The sequence below is a fragment of the Ictidomys tridecemlineatus genome, chromosome 9 (genome assembly GCF_052094955.1).
Source record: "Ictidomys tridecemlineatus isolate mIctTri1 chromosome 9, mIctTri1.hap1, whole genome shotgun sequence".
In the NCBI taxonomy this organism is placed as follows: Eukaryota; Metazoa; Chordata; class Mammalia; order Rodentia; family Sciuridae; genus Ictidomys; species Ictidomys tridecemlineatus.
This window is the reverse complement of record NC_135485.1, coordinates 69,151,755-69,171,664: the sequence shown is the minus strand read 5'-3', so window position 1 is coordinate 69,171,664 and position 19,910 is coordinate 69,151,755. Positions and strand designations below refer to the sequence as shown.

The 19,910-nt window shown below is 33.1% G+C and overlaps 1 long non-coding RNA gene across 1 annotated transcript in view; it reads left to right on the top strand.

Moving 5' to 3' along the window:
- The first annotated feature begins 2,899 nt into the window (after positions 1–2,899).
- The window catches only part of LOC144366520 (uncharacterized), a 37,331-nt gene continuing 20,320 nt past the window's right edge, over positions 2,900–19,910 (top strand). The window contains exons 1-2 of the long non-coding RNA XR_013425579.1: positions 2,900–3,006; positions 3,795–3,951. This is a non-coding gene — a long non-coding RNA (uncharacterized LOC144366520). The remainder of the gene's footprint in view (positions 3,007–3,794; positions 3,952–19,910) is intronic.

Below are 19,910 nucleotides of genomic sequence, written 5' to 3'. Positions count from 1 at the left end.
ATGTAGATAAGTGTTAAATGCCATGCATTAAATAGAAATAAATATACAACTCAGAAAGAATCACATGTTTTCTCTCATATGTGAAATCTAGAAAAAAATAGACAAGAATATAGAAGGGAGGCTTAATGATGAGGGGGGAATTGGGGGAGATGAGAGGGGTGGTGGAGGGTGGGGAGGGGTGGTGGAGGGTGGGTAGTGGTGGGATAGCAATAATCAAAATATGTTTTATGCATGTATGAATATAACACCCAATGTATGTAATACATTAAAATGTATTAATAAATATTTAAAAAATTAAATACAACTTTTGTTACTCCAGCAAATGAAAATGAAATTTAAGGTCAACTATCAAAAAAGTGTAGACCTGCTTTGTTTATTTACTTCCTTGCTTTTCTAATAATGATAATGTAACCTCCCATTAATTCATATAGAGTCTCTTTTGGTCTCCCTACTGATTAGCCAAGAGCATTACATTTGTTCTATTTTATGGTTCAGGTTGTAGACCCCTCCCACTCCCTGCCAAACAAATTTTCACACAAATTATTGTTGTTTCTTCACCACAATGAAAAACTCAGCATGAAGATCAAGATGCAAGAGACCAAACTTATCATCTACTTGGAAATTCATTCCAATTTCATAGTCAGCATCTAGTTCAGACAGAAATCATAATGCCATGTTTTACACATATCCATCCACTTCTATTTATTTTAGAATTATTTGAAAACATAAGTCATAAGTATGTTCATATATACTTAAGAGGCTGATTATGCAAACAAATCATTCTGTGTCAGGTCTTTCATTTGTAAAGGTTGAGTGTACATGTGAAAATGCTATGTAACTCTCATATTTGGAAACTAGGAAATAAGGAAGTACTACTTGGCACACAAAGTGATTCTTTCTGCTCCCAAGTTACAAGGGAATAGCTAAGTCACTGCTTCAATTGGCCATGAGTTTCAGTGGAGACTGTTATTACACAGCTTCTTGCCAGAGTCAGAGGAATAAAGGAATTGGTCATTCAGGATAAGTTACAAAGAATACATTAAGAAAGGTTTTTATTTTTCCTTTTGTTGTGCCAAATGTATCATGAAATTTGAATAAGATGACTCATTTTAGTATAAAACATGGAAACTGCCTTCATTATAGTCATCTGGTTCAAAAGCTTCTCCTCTTTAAACTGGGTTCTTCTAAAGGAAAGATGTTTTAAAATGTGGTATGCATCTCAGTCAATAAGCACATTTATAAAAATCCAGGAATCACGGAGGCCTCCATTGTAGTTGCTGTAAGATGGGGTAAATTCGACCATCAGATGTTTGTTGATAAGACAGTGTGTGTGGATGATGCTAATGCAGTGCCTGACATTTCCTTAGAACCTAAATGTTCATTTTATTTCTTTTCTGCTTAGTAAGGAATAGGCCTTATGTATTGTCTGTCTTAACCACTCACTTAGATCAAGGCCTTTTGCTTCTGATCAGATGAGTGTTCTTAGAGCCTGAGAAACCCAGGCCTCCACCAGAAGACTCTTGTCCTATCTAGAAGACCAGGAAGTTTCTGCCAGCTAACAGCTGCTTTCCAAACCTCTGTGTACCTTTCTCAATCTGAGAATTTCCTTCTGGTCTGATGATGAAAATGTCAAGGAGTGTCTGTTACAGTCATTAGAAAAATATACTATTGTATCAGAAAAGTTTAGCATTAGTAAACAAAATAAAAACATTGCAGAGGAATAAATAAACAGTAATCTTATTCAGAAATGTGCTTGTTCTACTTATCAAACTATGGAGGATCTTACAGACCACAGGAAGAAGTTTGGGTTCTATGTGTTGTATGAATACATTGCAAGATTTTAAGGCAGAGAGTAATTAAAAAATATCATTCTGGTTTTGGGGTATAAAATGATTAGTGTTAAGAGAAAACAGAAAAGCCAATCAGAAGGCCATATCAATAGTTGAGGAGGATTGTGGTTGGCTAGCATGGAGTGGTAACGAGGACAGAAGTGGTACGTTCTCTGTAGGTAGAGTTGACTTCTTCCTGTAAATTTGCGTTGCCGTGGGTGAGATAGCTGGTCTGAATAAATTTTTGCCTTACAAATTGGGAATTTGGTTGTGTCATTCAAAAAAAAAAAAAAGAATAGGAATGACTTACAAGAGTCAGGTTTGGAGGTACACAACAAGTGTTCCATCTTGGTTACATTACACTCAAGAAGTCTTCCAGATGTTCAAGTAGAGATAGGCATTTGGGCACATCTGTCTAGAAGTCCAAGAGAGAAAAGAGGGCTATAATTAGAATTGTATTTAAAACCATTGACTTGATTTTGGTACTTTGGAAAGATTTAGACACAGAGGAGAGAAGGATGTGCAGGATCAAGTTGTAAGTAATGACATCATTTAGAAGTTGAACAGAAGACCTCGATCTAGGTCATGAAAATTAATGAGAAAGAATTCTGACCAAGGTAGAAAGAATATCAAGGTAAGATACCATGCATTTAAGAAAAAAACAAGAGATTCAAGAAAAAGAAAAGTGGTACAGCTCTGTGAACTATTCCAAGGATGTTAAGTTTGAAAAGAATAGGACAGCGACATTAGATTTGGCCTACTTGAGGTGATTGGTGACCTTGAAAATTGCAGTTGCAAAAAAGTGGTGGAGAAAGAAACTCAAGTGGAGTGTGAGAGAAAAGAATACAACATAGTTATATTCTCTACCTTACACTAAAAGAAATCATGGCTATCAAGTGCTTAGCCTAGTGTCTTTCCGGCACTATAGGAAGCACTTTTCCAAATTGGGTGGTGGTGGTGTTGTCATCATTGCTATCATCAGTAGTATACTTCCTGATGCAATGAGATTGCAGACCTGAGTTTGGATATGGTGACCACTGATTACCTATTGCTGCTTTCCACAGCTCCTAGCCAGCCACCAAGAATCATCAGTTCAGTAAGGTCCGGTTCACGCTACATAATTACCTGGGATCATGTTGTTGCTCTATCAAATGAATCTACAGTGACGGGATATAAGGTATACAAGAGTACTAAAATGTTCCTCATACAGGTTTCATTCTTACAGATGTTTATTGATGTGTGTAATTTTTTCCATTTCAGTGAATTCCATTCAGCTTTCTTATTTTACCTGTATAGCAACATTAGATGGCATAGTCTGAAATTTTTTGAAATGAGAAAACATCTTCAAGGAATTTTAGGGAAATGCTATGTTAAGTGATCAAGATACATAAAATAACTGTTTTTTAAAGAATATAATTGTTAGAGTAATTATAGCTTAATGAGGAAAGACATAATGAATTCAGTTTTGTTTGACAATGTTTATCTTAGTGTTGCTAAACACACAGCAAAGTAAAAGAGAAAAGATTTTTACTATGTATTCTCTATATCACATGCTATCATATATTTCACATTCATCAGATACTAAATTTTAGGAATAGTATGAAAAAAGGTTAAAGTAAGAGAGAGTATGTTTAGACTATTTCAATATATTGAAAGAACTTTCATTTTATGTTTTTTCCCTTAAAAAGACATATAATTCCGATCTCTTTGTTTTCTATTATATCAAAAAATAAAATTCAGATTCTGATGGCAAACCTATTGTATAATCTTCCCCCAGAAGCAGAAATCAAGTTCTGTGAATGAAAATAACATTAAATTTTTCCAGGTGTGAAAGTGCTAATGTATTTTGTTTGTTCGTTTGTTTTTAATAAATGCAAGGGTAAGTACTTTCATTCTGATTTTAGTATTAGGGCATTTGCTAATTAGTTTGAATTTATTAATAGGAATGTCTTTGGACTTTATCAGGTACTCTATAGACCTGATGGACAGCATGATGGCAAGCTGTATTCAACTCATAAACACTCCATAGAGGTTCCCATCCCCAGAGATGGAGAGTATGTTGTAGAGGTTCGAGCACACAGTGATGGGGGAGATGGAGTGGTGTCTCAAGTCAAAATTTCAGGTAAGCCAGTCATTTCAGTTAAATACTTATAAGTTTCTATGCCATATGGCTTCCCAAGAGTAAAGGTAGAACTGATATTCATACCACTATCAACATTTCCCTAAGTAGTTTTGAATTATCAAAGAAACCTGAAACTTGATATTTTTTCCTTATGTGTCACAAAAGTAAAGTTACAACATACCATGAGTTTGTTGATTATTATCTAGGTGTCAAAGCATAGTTAAAAACTTTCAGTTATAGAATGAACAAATTCTGGGGATCTAACGTATACCACAGATGGTTATAGATGTGTTAATTTGATTGTGATAATTACTATATACTAGGTATGTGAATGCAATCATGTTTTCCTTTTTCTTTTTCTTTTTAGTTGTAGATGGACACAATACTTTTTTTTTTACTTATTTTTTTTATGTGGTGCTGAGGATGGAACCCAGTGCCTCACTCATGCTCCGTGAACACTCTACCACTGTGCCACAACCCCAGCCACTACAATTATATTTCGTACCTTACATAGATTCTATTCGTGATTTCAAACCAAATATTTTAAAATATAAAAGTATTTTTAAAATATAAGATATTAAAATGGTTAATTCTAGACCATAATTTAATAAGATCCAAACTTCTCTCATATCAAAAGGAAATCTAAAGAATGATTTTTAATTCTCTGCACAACTCCTTTTTCTTGTCTGCCCGTGTTGATATAATAAAACAGATCCTGTACCTTGATCTCTGTTTCCTTTTGTGTTAGCCTATTTTTTTTCTGCAAACTCTTTTTCTCACATCATTGATTAATTTTGAATATATATTTGAGACAGAGGGTTTTTTCTCTTTTTTGATTGCACTCTTATGATTTGTTTAATAGTTGAGACTTTTTTTTATCTTCATGGTTTCATTGAGCTGAATTAAAACTAATGTTAATTTGAGAATTTTATGAGAGAATATAAAATACTACATAATGCTAAATCAGGCAGGAATAACTGGGTTATAAGAGTAGTGATGAATAGCTAAATTAATGATATGTTACATATTAAACCAATAACACATCCTTAATACAATATCAGACAATTTAATAATTTAAGTACTATCTTCCTATTAGCTACATTTTCATGCAATTTACCATAACACATGCATACTTTTTTCAAATCAAAAATTTATTGAATAGTGAATTTAAATTTTTCATTTTAATTTTAAACATTAGTATTTTGCCTTTTTCGAATATTTAGAAATTCGAAAAATCTAAAAGTAACAGAAAATATTCATTTATATTCAAAGTACCCTGTAATAATTATAGTTAATGTTTAATTGAATTTATTTCTAGTTACTCTATGTACATATATAATTTTATGTTTTAACTTTATTAAATGCCATATCCACCTTTCATTGATTGTTACACAAATATTCTGTTTCTCATTCAAGATTTTGAAAATTTTATTTAAAATTACACATAATATTCTTTTAAGCACTTCTACTCCGTTCAGTTTTTCCAATCATAAGTGATCAGTTTTTGAGAGTATGTTTGTAAACTGATTTTTCCACAGGTTAAATTTAAATAATGAAACTAAAATTTTACTTCATTTTGCAGTTCTTTGAAAACATTTATCTGTTTATCTTCCTATGTCATTTAATGTGTTTGTTCTCACTTAATACTCTAACATTATTGTCTTTCTCTTCAGTCATTACAAATTTGATAAAAGAAAATGGTATCATTTTGTTTTTAAAGCTTTTTCTATATTATGAACTATGATAACCAACACCTTCATTTGTTTTTTAATCTGGCATTCATTCCTCAGTTTAAACTGAATGTAGTTTCTGGGATTTGGACTCACAGTCTGTAACTGGTAATGCTATAGTCAAGCCAGCAATGTCAACATGCTTATAAAAGTGATATGTTGGTAATTGCTCAATAACAGACTTTCTGGGGATGGTGGAAATCCCTTTGTTTACATCTGTGGTGTAAATATTCTCACCATGTCCGATTGCAAGCTTCCCACATGATTTTACTTAGTACCCACTAAGTGTAAAGTACTACCCTCTGCAGATGTGAGGGGCATAACTTCAAGAGCACTGGTGACATTGAAGAGTAGTAAAATAATCAGGAGGTGATGGATTTTGAATATTTGCTACCTTTGTTTTAAGTTTTTTAATAAGTTTATTTAATTTGACTTTTAATAATGGTGTTTTTAACAAATGCTCATAAAGTTCCTGAAAACAGTTGGCTCTCAAAAGGTGGTATGGGCCAATTTCAGTAAGCCATAGAAGTAATTGGACATTCCAGTGTAAATAGCCTATGTATAGAAGATACATTGTATGCTTGTTTAGAAACATAATTGGTGTCTTCCCCTCCCTCCCTACCTTCTTCCCTTCCTTCCGCTCCCCTCCCTTCTCTCCTCTCCCCTTGACATCCCTCTCTCTGTTTCCTAACTAATGGACAATTCTTACTTGCAAAACTTCTATTATTTATCTTAGTCCAACCATAAGTGCACAAAGAAACTGTAGAATTAACATTATGAAATGTCAGATATTTAGGGAATAGTAACATTTTAGTATTTTGTTGTTTGAGTTTGGATTTATTTGCAAATTGCTTAATTTATTTGTAATGAAAAAAAAGCATGTAGCTGGAAATGTTAAACCTTCCTGCAAATTTGAAGAATTTTAATACTTTAATATTTTATTGCAGTTTTGTGTACAAAATATGTAGCCAAGAATTTTAATATACTGCTAGATTTAATGTTTGTAACCATTTTGCTATTAATTCATTCATTCAACAAATATACAATTAGATACAGTACAGTGGGCTCAGTTCACATACTTAAAACCTGCTAAGGTCTTTACATTTCTACATTCCTCTCCGGTCATACTGCATTTCCAATCTTAGTCTCCTGCAGTTGAGTGTATGCACACTCAGAGAGGTCTTTTCAAACATACTCAAATCATGTGAGTCTCCTCTTAGAAAGAGGTCCCATAGAGTAATGTCTAAGTTCCTTCTCATGGCCCTTAGGCCCTGTGTGACCTGGCCAAACTCATCTCCATTAAGTGATTTCTCCCTTCTCCACTGACCTCCATATCTACGTGGACACAGAGGTGTCACTCCTGGTTGAGGCATTGTACTTGCTCCACCTACTGCCTGAAGATCTTTGCATTTTGGCAACCCAGGCTCTTTCTTACCATTTGTTTCTGCTCTGAGATTATCACCACCAGTTTATGCTGTGCCCCCTCACTCTGAGTAACTGTTAGTCACATATCACAACACTGTCTTATTTTCTTCATAATATTTATAACCATTTAAAAGTGTTCAGTGCGTAGTAAAATCAAACAGTTGTTCATTGTCTGTCTCCAGTCTTTCCTGAATCTAAGCCCTATGAGAGCAAGCTCTTATCTGCTTTGTTCGACTTGGGGATCTCTAGCACCTAGGGAACTATTTGGCATGTAACAGCATTTAGTAAATGAATGCTGAATCATTTATGAATTCCACATAGAGAAAAATATAGTTACAAGAATAATTTGGGCAACTTAAGGTTATGATTAGATCTTCAGAAAAATTGATATATTTCCCCATTAGGTACAGGCATTATATGTCAGGTGCTGATCTACAAATTTGAGTCTTTGAATAGCCTTTGATCTACAAATTTGAATCTTGGAAATTTTACTAGGCATAGTAATCTGTAATTCTACTTCTTTCTGCCCTTAATACTACTTGCTGTCTTACATGATTCCTTATGGAATATTTACAGTGCACATCAAGACAAATGTAACACCTCAAATGTTTCAGCACAAAAAAAAATCTCTAAGAAATTATGAATTGTCTTCTTATAACCTTTAGTTGTTTCTAATCATTAGGAGCTAAATTAAGAGAATGTACAGATAGCTATAGTGTTTTGAGTATTAATTTAGGTAAGCTAATTTGGTTTAATTCATATTTGCTATAAAACTTAGGCTATCAGATAACAAGGATCTTTGTTCATAAATATCCACAGAGAATCATACATTTGTCATATATGTGTAAGCGTGCCTATTCTAAGCCCTTATTTTTTTTTATTTAGTTTCAAACAGGCAATAGATACCTCAGCCAAACCAAGGAGGACTTTTAAGGACATTTCAGAGGCTGGACTTCTTCCTAAGGACAGAAATAGTTAGTCATATGATACCTTTGACATAGGATTAAAATGATCCGATTTTCTCACTTGCAAAAATCATATTGGTGATTGTGGAAAATATATACAGCCAGGCAGTTAGAAGTAAGGAGAGGAATTGCAGGGCTTATTGCCATAAGATGATTAAAAGATATTGATGTTTTACACCAGAAAGATGGGGTGATTGAAGTCTAGGGTGGATACTAAAAGAACAGGCCCTCTTTTCCATTTGACTTAAAGTTACTGTGTATTTATTTTGTGGACTTTATGTCTTCTAATAAATCTGTAATTTATCCTGATGTTACCACAGATGATGTAATGTAAACATTTAATCTACTATTTTTTTAACTCCAAGCTATTAAGTTAAACTATATAACAATAGCCACTGACTTAAACACTGTGATTAAAAACATGTTTTGTCTTTCATTTGTCCTTTACTCTCCAGTCGAAGAAAGAGGGGTAAAAAAATCATTTTATGATTAGAACTTTTGGACATTTAACTCCTTAATTCCCATGTGCCCTTCTCTGGTGCCTTAATAGTGCACTATAAAAGTGACAAGGTGACAGATTGAATGTTCATAGTTAATTCACATGTTATTAAATGAAAGTGCAATATTGACATCATCATCCTTGCGATGTCTTTTATAGGCATTTTCAAACCTAAAGTTCTGAGCTTCTAGTCTTACACTATAAGCTCTAAATGGAAGGAAAGGGAAGGTAATACATATGGTGGTTTTAAGCTTACTTTATCCTGCTTTCCTTATGACAGGATACTATATATGATTCAGTGATCCCTACATCAGCAACTTTGTAAAAGTCTTCTATCTTTCAGGAGAAGTAGATTTCTATGAATAAAGTGACCATGTGAATATTGTGAATGCATATTATTTGACAGTAATACTGCAGTTGAATGCCATTTTTATAAATCCATCATCATAATTTAATAAATTTACATTTTCAATAAAGGCAATTAGATACTATTAAGGAATGCTACCTCTGCAACCATTTTGATATAGCCAAATATTTGGTTTTCTTTTATATTTTGTGCATGCTCATGTTGAGATTTCAAGTGGATAAATCTAGTCTACATAGATCTAGGTTCACAAATAGCTTAATTTATGTCACTTCTAAATATGAATCACCTTTATTTTCAGTGAATTGTGACATCTCAAAGCCTTTCCCCAACACCTGTACAGAATTTCTAGTTTTGTGGCAAGAAAGAAAAATGAAGGAAAGTTTTTATATAATGTAATATCTTGTGAATTAGACTTCAAGAAGAAATGCACAGCCCTGATGATTAGTAACCTCACCCTGTGAATGACCCAGCCTTGCTCCAGTAGTGGATGGTTAGCTCACAGCTCAGGGAGCACCCAGAGTCTCACTTGTCTTTCAGAAGCTTTGAGCACTAGTTTGAGAAGCATATGCTAGGAAGCAGACATATTGTGAATGGTGGGAAAAATTTCTGTGCATCTCTGGAAACAGAGTTGTGAGGAGCCTAGTGATGATAGTCCAAGCAAAACATGAAATCAGCTTTGACTAGTGTGCTAATAGTAGAAGATGGAAGAAGCAGTATTATTCAAGACTATTTGAAAGAAGACCCAGAAGTATTTTTTGATGATTTGATGAGAGAAGTTTGGGGATTTGGTATGACTAAACATTTAGATTGACCAGAAGAATCATATACCAACATGACCAACAGATTCATGAAACAGAACCATTTACTGACAATAGGAAAATTAAAGAGAACTTCAGAATAATAGGATATAATAGAAGATCAAGGAAAACCAAGATTCATAACTTCTAGTTAAAAAATAAAGAGCAAAACAGAGTCTGCATACAATCACAACAATTTTGGTGGTCAGTCATAAATTCTCAATTCAAAATTATTTGAGAAAATAGATACAATTAGTCCTGATATGATCAGGGTCTCAAAAATATAATCATGAAACAGGTTTTCTTCTCTCTCCACTTGAGAGGCCCCAGTATTGGCCTTATTCAAAAGCTTCCATTTATGCAAAATGCTGAAGAAGCATTAGGGATTATCCCTCACATATAGATATTATAATTAATACCATGAACAAGAGGCTCCATCTCTTTTGGAAGTCAATATTTAAATTATGGATCTTTTCCAAAAGCCACTCCAAAAGCACTCTCCCATGATATTCAGAACCAAGTCATAAGTCTATCCCTAAATTAATAGAATGAAATTTCTATGATTGCCCCAAATGATCAATATTTATTGTTGATCTGAGGATGACAAAACCTTTCTGGAGAAAGAATATCTCAACAACAAAAAAAAAAATGAACAGTGGATAAACAAGAGAGCAGAAAGGAAAAAGATTTCTGCTTAATATTAAAAGTGAGGAAAAAGAGGGAATTAGGTCAGAGATAAACTTTGTAAAAACTCAGAGGAAGAGGGTTGGAAAGTTATGGATATGCTAGGACATTATCTTCAAAAGGCAGGGTTATTTTTAGTTGAAGCAATAAGGTATGGCCAAGAAGTGTAGGTGCTGAGATTAAAATAAGAATTTATAATACTGAGCAAGTTATCCAAGATTATGTCAACACTTAAGTTGAAAGAACTCTAATCCAAACAAAGTAAGTAAACACAAGTTTATCATTTGCAAATATACATTTGGATCTATTCAAATATTCGCATAGGCAAGTGGAGAGACATATTTAAGGAACAGTTTCAGTCATTACTACTATAAGAAAATTATGAAAGTTTTTTTGTTCTGTTTTCTATTTTGGATTAGATATTTTACAATGCTGAAATCTTTGAGACAATACTTTCCCTTTAAAAGCTGCATTTTGGGGTGTGCACTGAAATCAGAAAGATACACTGTGAATGTGTAGTCTGGAAGAAATATTACTAAAGAAACTAAAATTGCTCCCTAGCATGAGCAGTGACTCATATGATCACTGCTTTAGAAAACCAGATTGGAAATTAGAAGAATGTACCATTTTAAAACAGTATAATTGCATCAAAAAAGTTACAGGAAATGAGCCTAAAGGAGATATCTTGATTCATAAATAAGTTTTGTTTCTGTAAATCTTGAGTATCAGAAAAATTCCAGGTTCACTAAATAGTAATTTGGTTGTCTCACTTTGTATAATACCAAACTATGAGAAATTTGGCCATAAAGTTTTCAAAATGATTATGGATAATAATTTGCTTCAAATATTGGTAATGAGAAAATGGATAATCTTATATAATGATATATCTTAGGTATCTAATTATAATTATTAACAAGCTCACATTTGTATTTGTAAAAGTTAATATGTTAATGGCACAAAATAATATTAATATATCTCTTTTTTATACTTAGAAGGATTAGAAACAGCCTATATTCCTAAAGATGTAATATCAGGATAGTTATTTCTCCCCTCAAATCATCATTTTATTACTTTGTATTCTGTATTGATACAGCATCAATAAATATGTGAGGTAAAGCAATTAAATGGTCTGTAATCAATGTATGCAAAAACTATAAAAATACTATTTCAAAATTCATTTTCCTCGGAAACTTTATAGCCATCTTAGGAAAATATAAGGATAATTGCCTATGTTGAGAAGGGGAGTTGGGTTTTAAATTTTCTCTCCTGAGATTTGACATGAATTGATTATAACATAATGTGAAAAATGTTTATAAAAGAAAATGAATTTATCATTGTTAAAAAATAAGAGCCTGGAAATTTCTCACAAATGTAACTAAAAACTTTAATGCTATCATAAGAGGAGCATAAAACACTTAAACTGAAAAGTAATATGCCAACAAATCTAAATGGTCCATTCGATATTACATTAGGGACCAGCTTTGATGATTTATGAAGGAATTTTCAGGGCTCAAAGTACTTCCCATATTCTGGTAAGGAGAGAAGGTGGGCCTCTAGGTGGGCCATGCACAGTATGGAAGCAGTTCAGTGAAGCAGATGGCATTCCAGAGTTAGATTTTATAGAGCCAGACCAAAAGTAAATAAATAATTTGGAGCATATTTCAAGAGTATGAATTTTCCAGCCAGTTGTCTTGCTTCTACCATCAGACCCTGCACACTTGACTCTTACCAAAAGCCAAGCACCACAGAGAAGCAAGACCATTCCCAGGTGTATAGATTACAGAGGAGTGGCTCCACAAGACACTAAGCCCAGAGATACTTCAGAATCCAGCTATGCCTGCTCGTGGCAAATTCTTAGAATACTGTTATAGATGTAGGTGATTCCTCCAATAATGCCCTGGCCTCCCAATTCATTGACCTTCTCTTTCCTGAGGATCTTATCCTCTCCCCTTTCTCAACGACCCACTTATAATCACAATCTCAACAGGACCACATCCAGAATGTGAATTAGAGTTTGAGTAGTCCCTGAAATTGGAATGAGGAAAACAATTACATTGTAAAGTTCAATAATTTCTAGTAGAACTTTAACATTCCTTCAAATATAAAATCACTTTCACCAAGAGTAACTGAAGATAGTCTCATAACTTATTTCAACTGTTGATGTAGCAATTCAAAATATTATTAGACCTAGTTCTAGGTCTCATTATTTAAATATGCCAATAAACATGTTATTATAATGTGCTAGAAAACATATATTTGGCTTTCTAATCTTTGTATAAGTGCATTTCAATATAATTGGTTTTCTTTTAGCTCTATATTGTATTTTATTCATATAAAAGCAATATTTCCAATATTCTCAGTTTCACAAACTACTAAATAGGTTAAGTAGTTTGACACACCAAATAGGTTAAGAACGCCTACAAATCTTAATATTATTACTAACTCCAAATTAAAAAAAAAAACTTACTTAAGCATTTTATTTTATGATGTTTAACTCTTCCCAGCTTGTTCCTCATATTTTATCTCAACTATAACCATTTTTCTACGTTTCCCCCAATCAGACTTTCTGTTGTTCCTCTTGCTTATGCTTCTGTCCTTCAGCCCTCTCATCACCTAAGTGGTCTCAGCTCAGACACCACATTTGCCTTGCCCAGTTTTCTTGATGCTCCTTCCATAGCCAAGTCCTCCCTGCTTCCTTCAGGACATTCTCCTCTCCAGCCGCAGAAGGCCTGTTTGGCATCTCAAAGCCTCAATTTACCTGCCCATTTCCTCTTGTTGAGGTTTTCTGTGAACCTTCTACAAGCTCTTGGGCCCTCCTATTCATTCATTGAAGACTTTAGTACCCATTCATGGTTATACTCTCCAGATTACTTCTTGAAACATTTTGATGATTTCAATATAGATGTATATGATCTTTCCATTTTTTATGTCTTCACAGGTTCTTGAAATATTCCTCTTATTTTACTGTCCTGCTCTTGTTTCTACCCCTCCCCCTTATCATTACTGTCTTCATCATCTCACACATTCTAGCGTTGACTTCCTCTTCCTATCTTTCTTCTCATTCCTAATACTAGAACTTCTAAAATTTTTGACCCAGCAGTCACCACAGCCATGACTTTACTTTTTCTCTATCCTCTATCTTCTTCATGTCCACATATGTCCACATCTAGCATATATCCAGACACATCCACCTCTGCTCTATCATGCCCAGCCCTCACATTTTGCCTCCAGCACTGTTGTACCAGCCATCTAACGGTTCTCTTCCCTTTCTTCCTAACACCCTACCATTCATTCTCAACAGAATGACCACAGTTAGCATTTATCCAGCTAATGATTGCTCTCTCCACTCAAACATTTAAATTTAGCCACCCGCCCAAACACCAAACACCATTCTCTTGACACTTGGTATTGGTTTAGATTGAGAACATCAATACAAAAATTACAGTTAAATAATCCTCCTCTGCGGGCAGTTCAGATGTTACTGACTGTTACTGACTTTGATATTTGGTATTGCTTTAACATGAGGAAACACTAAAAAAAGAGAATAAACAAAACCAAAAAGTAGTCACACAAAATCTACTGTCATGTTACAGTGTTCTAAAATTGTTGAAGATTTATTTTGCTGTACCACACAATATGCTTTTAAAGAGCCATGATTGAAATGTCTCTCTAGTAGGGCTAAACCCAGAGAAAGGAGCACCATGATTCAGGATAATAAATAGCTAATATTAGAATAATATATTATTTATTATTATATGAGGAGACATGAAATCCCTTTACATCCTCTATTTAATCCCTTTAAACAGAGGATGAGTTCTTCAAGAAAGGATTGCAGAAGACCTCTTATATCCAGACTCTAAAACAGGTCATCTCTTCCACATGTATCCCATGTAAGCACCCACAATACGAAAGTACTGTGAATAGTCCATTTTCCTCTACAGGCATCTGAGATATTACTTACTGGAGTGTTTTGAATAGGAGGCTTTTTCATCATACACATTCTTTTAGTTAGCTTTTTGTCACTATGACCAAAAGACCTGACAAAAACTTAGAGTAGAAAAAGCTTATTTTGACTCACAGTTTTAGAGGGTCAGTACATAGTTCTGGACTCCATAGTTCTTGGCCTAAAGTGATGCAGAACATCATGGTGGAAGGGCATGGAGCAGGAAAGCAGCTCAGGACATGGCAAACAGGAAGCAGAGAGAGAAATAAGGGTAGAGGTGGGGAGGAGAGCTGTGCTCATCATGGACAAATATAAACCTCAAAGGCACATGCACAGTGACCTACTTCCCCGGCCACACCCTACCTGCCTAAAATACCACCTTGTTAGTCGATGTCAATGGATTAATCTACTGATTTGGTCATACATCATCATCTGATCTTTTGCCTCTGAAAATTTTTGCATTGTTCCACACATGAGCTTTTATGGAATACCTCATGTCTAAACCCTAACACATATAATCTCTAAATAGGTTACCAATATTAATCTTCAATTCAGTACCGTTATCTAAAAGAACTCTGGGGAAAGCACACTCTGATAACTTCCTAATTTATTGCATTTTAAATAGATTGTTGGCAAACATTATAGATTGTTATTCTGGATACCTTCCCTACTTGATTATCCCTCAAACAGTGTCTGTTCTCTGGCATTATTTGAAATATTTCCTCTTATTATACTGTCCTGCTCTTGGTTCTGCCCCACCCCTTATCTTTACTGTCTTCATCATCTCAAACATTCTGTCTGAGGCATTATTTGTTTTTACATTTTGGATGATGACCTTGATTACTGATCTCTTTCTATGTATGCATAATCTGGCCAAAGCTGAACCAAATCTGCAATATGCCTTTATCTAAATATATGCAGCATTGTGTATTTTAATTAAAAATCAATAAATATATATAGAACGCTTTTTAAAGTTACCTGGGATGCCTGAGGCACTTAATAAATATTAGCAATATTAGTAGTAACATTTGCTGATATTATTGCTCTTTTGGTTTTATTTTTTCTTTTGTGTTACTTTTCCTAACTTTATTTTTCACTCTCTCAATATTTATTTTTTTCTTTTTTCAAGCTCTCTTAGTTTCTGTAAACTCTTGCAAAGCCTTTTTAAAATGAGCCAGCATATATCTTAAGTAAATATTTATTTTATTCTCCAAAGAACCTCACATAGCATTTTGATTCAGTATTTGTTTTTTTCCATTTCATTACCAAAAACAAAAACAACAACAAAAATAAACCTCTTCACATAAATACTATTGCCTTACAATGTATGAAAAACTTAGATCATAAATGTTTTAGGAGCATATATTGATCCTCAAGAGCTATAAGACATGTGGATCCGATTTCTAGTATATGCTTTATGATTAACTGTAAGCTAAAAAGAATTCTTAAACTATTAAAATTCTAAGAAATGAGGACCTAAGCTACTTAGCAAGACCTTGTCTCACAATAAAAAAATAAAAATGGATATGGGTTGTGGCTCAGTGTTAAAGTGCCCCTGGGTTCAATCCCCAGTAAAATATTTTTTTTTAAAAAAAAGAATATATTCCAAAATATGAGAACAAGTAAAATATAAAAATGAAATGCCTAAAATAAAGGGAAACAAGAAGAAAATTGGGCACAATTAAAAACCACTTATGTATTTAGTGAAACAACTTTCATAGCAAATGGAAAACTAGAACATGTGATTCTAAGATTACAGAGATTATATACTAAGGAGAAATCTCAACCATAAATTAAACCAACTTAATAGAGGAAGATTAGATGCAGAAGAAGTGATGCCACTCTATTTGAAAGGTATAGTCATCATAGTTCTCACATTTGTTCAAGTCCCAAATATTTTGGTGACATTATCTATTTGAGATTTTCTGAGAAAACCTTAGTTTATATAAATGATATAACATTTTTTTTCTTTTTATACAGCCCCTACAAATAGCTGCTTTATGTTATCACCGAGTATATTTTTCTGACAATAAAATAGAATTAGTCCTTTGGAAGATTGCTCATTTCTCTGCACTCTAGTGATTTTGAGAAGATTGTTAATTACTTTGCTCTGTGAACTGGTAATTTTGACACTGGAACATACTGTTTTGCAGTTCCCTTAAGCCATATCTTATTTTTTTTGCTTTTTTTTCCCCCTAGGATTGAAAGCTGCCTTTATCAAAAAGGTTTAACTGATCTTTAACAAATTTAAAATAACTAAAATGTATTTAAGTATCATTACAGAAAAGGCAATATATTCATTCATTTATTATACTTTCATAGAACATTGAGCTCAGTTAAAGAAATAATAATAATAATTTGACTTAGAATATTTTTACTCTGATTTTTTAAATCCCTTTTCTTTCATTTATTTGAATGAATATAATTTGTCAATAAGGCAAGAACTTTACTAACTAGTCCTCTATTTTATTTTTATTTTTTGGTATTAGGGATTAAACACAGGGGCACTTAACCACTGAGTCACATCCCCGGGCCCCCGTTGTTTAAAATATTCTATTAAGAGACAGGGTCTTGCTAAGTTACTTAGGGCCCTACTAAGTTGCTGAAGCTCACTTTGAACTCACAAGCACCCTGGCTCAGCTTCCTAAGACACTGATTTTTAAAATAATATTTTACAAATCAGATAAAGGAAATATAAAATGAAGAATATTTTGTAGAATATCTGAATTTTGTAGCCAGAATCCCTTTTCTTGGAAAATTTGATGGGAAAATCCAAATTAGTGTGGATTTTAAATTATTATGAGACTATTTGTAACTATGTAGTGTTTGAACTTCTTTGATTGACTGTCTTGGAATAAGATATATCCTACTAAAATTTGAATTTAATTGAGTAATAAATTTTGATAGGAGTTAGAGTATTGTTATCAGGAGAAAAAGCACACATATCATAGGCAATAATAAACTCTATACTATAATTATTTCTTAAGACTTTTGTTTTTAAGTATTTTTGTGTAAATTAAGAATTGTCAGTGCCTGATAGCTTAAATAATACATTTTTTTTCCTGTAGCATAGACTGTATGTGCCAAGGTTAGCTATGCAACAGATAAAAAAATCACAATGAGAATATGATCAAAGTTTCTGCTTTAGTAGAGAAAGGAATGGCTATTCTTTCTATACTTTAAACTTGAGCAAATTTCCTTTTTTTAATAACTGACTTCTTGGCAAGAGCCAAAACACTCATCTCAATGTACAGCAGTTATTTTATGTATCCTCAGCAGTTACTAATAAACATTGTAATGCTCACATGTGAATAATGTGTTTCACTCAGAATCCTCCCTTTATATTACATTCTCAATTGTCACATCATATTTAAAATACTAGTTCTTTAGTTATTAGATGTACTTAAATAGTCTTATATGGTTTGGAAATTGTCAAATTATAGAATACATTTTTGCAAACTTAATGGATTCTAATAGATATGTATTGATTTAAATTGCTGTGTCTATAATTTTATATATTTTCTATACAGATATACTGTGCAGTCACTGCACAATATGTCATTTATGGCTTATTCTCATACCTTTTCAATTAGTCAAAATAAAACACTGCAAATTCAAAACCAAAAAGTAGGGTTATTATAAGTAGTGAACATTTCTGTTGTGTTTCCTTTCCAAGGTTAATAACTTCTCTGACACTTGAGCAATTGTGGGTTTTTTTAATGTATTCTAAAGGAATATGTTTTTTAATTCTGTAAAATTTATGGTTAAGAAGATGATGATATAAAATATTTTCTTATATTTTAAGACATCTATATGTTTTTATTGTTTTAGAGTGTTTTATAAATCAGTGAATGTAAATTAATTTACCAGGATGACTTAACTATAACTTTATATTAAATATGATTAATATAAATAAATAGCTTAGAATAAGAGTTCACTTCTTTTTGAATATCAAGGATTACTTTTGATTAACTTTTCTCTTTTGAGCAATGCATTTGCTCATGATATTATTTTTCTCTTTTCACAATTAGAAGGACATTTGTAAAACACATTCATGTATTCTGCCCCATCTCATCTGTTTAGCTAATGTATCTCCTCCCCTAGGAAGCTCCTTATTGCAACCACTTGCAGCTGTTCCTCCTTTTCCTTTCCATCCATCTTGTTTGGCATCCTAAGTGCAATAGTTCTCACCACATGCTACTACTATTGTGGTTTATTGTCATTCACCTGTGATCTCTGGAGGAGAGATGGTTCATTCCTGCAGCCAGTACTGAGAAGCACTAATAGGCTCATTAAATTGAAATACATAAGTGAATGTCTGGCAGTTAAATTTCTTTCTCTTCTGTTTAAATTTAGAGAATTTGCCTATAAGAAAAAAATTTATCAGATCCACAGATTTTTGTCACATTCACATGATAACTGACATTACTACTTAAAACACACAACATCTTTATCTACAAGTTGGATCCTGTCAGTGTACTTTGCTCGGGCGGTGATTTGTATGTCTTCCCTCTTTGCTTCCCACCTAGGGGCATTATGGTGCAGGAATTACTCTTATTTGAAAGAAGGGTGTGCTTCACTTCAGTAGGTTTCTAGCTTTCAACAACCTTGGAAAGGTTAAGCTATAGTAGCGTAACCCTGATTCCCCCTGGCTTGCCTTACATGATGCTGTAAATCCCTCTTGTTACCTTTTAGGTGCCCTTCACTGTGGATCTGATAGATACCTTTTCCTTCCTCAGTGTGGAATTCTTTTGAATTTGGTCTGTTGACACTGCAGATGAATGTCACTCAGATTTTTGACAAGGGCAGATATATCTACTTACAATAACAGGAAGAGCTATCAGCTATTAAATATTTTAAATAGTAATGTGCTCTGTATCTTTAATTGGTACAATAATACAATTAGATAATTGTTTTCTCACCATTTTGTTAATGAAGTGATTGAAATTCAAAGTTTAAGTAATTTGTATATGGTTGGTAAAGTGAGGATCCAGAATTCAAGTGATATAGTTTTAACATCAAAACATGTACTCAATCTCTACACTATGCCCAGATATAAAAATTCCACATGGCCAATTAACAAGAACCTGATTCTGAGACATGACATGGCTCAAGAGAAAAAAACAAAGACATTTAGAAATACCCAGGCCATTCTATAAGTAACTACCCTGTTGCAAAATAAGTAGTGAAGCCAGATAGGCAGAAGTGAGATCTATAGCACCCCAACTCCAAACCAAAGTTTGTTAATTATAGGGGAAAGAACATGTAATTGCTTTGTCCATTATATAAACATTAGGAATCCACAATATCTTTGGAAAAATTAAGTAAACTCAGATTACTTTCTTTTAATTATCTAGAGTCCATCTGCATAAGAGGAAAATTCTTCTGAGTCAGTTAAAGCTAATATAGTCAATTAAAATGCTAACTAAATATATTCCTGTAAAGTAATAGATTATGATTGCTGGACCAAGATCATATCTCTTACACAGTGGGAACATAATCAATACATAAAATAAGAAAGATGCTGAGTAGTGCTTAACATCTCACAA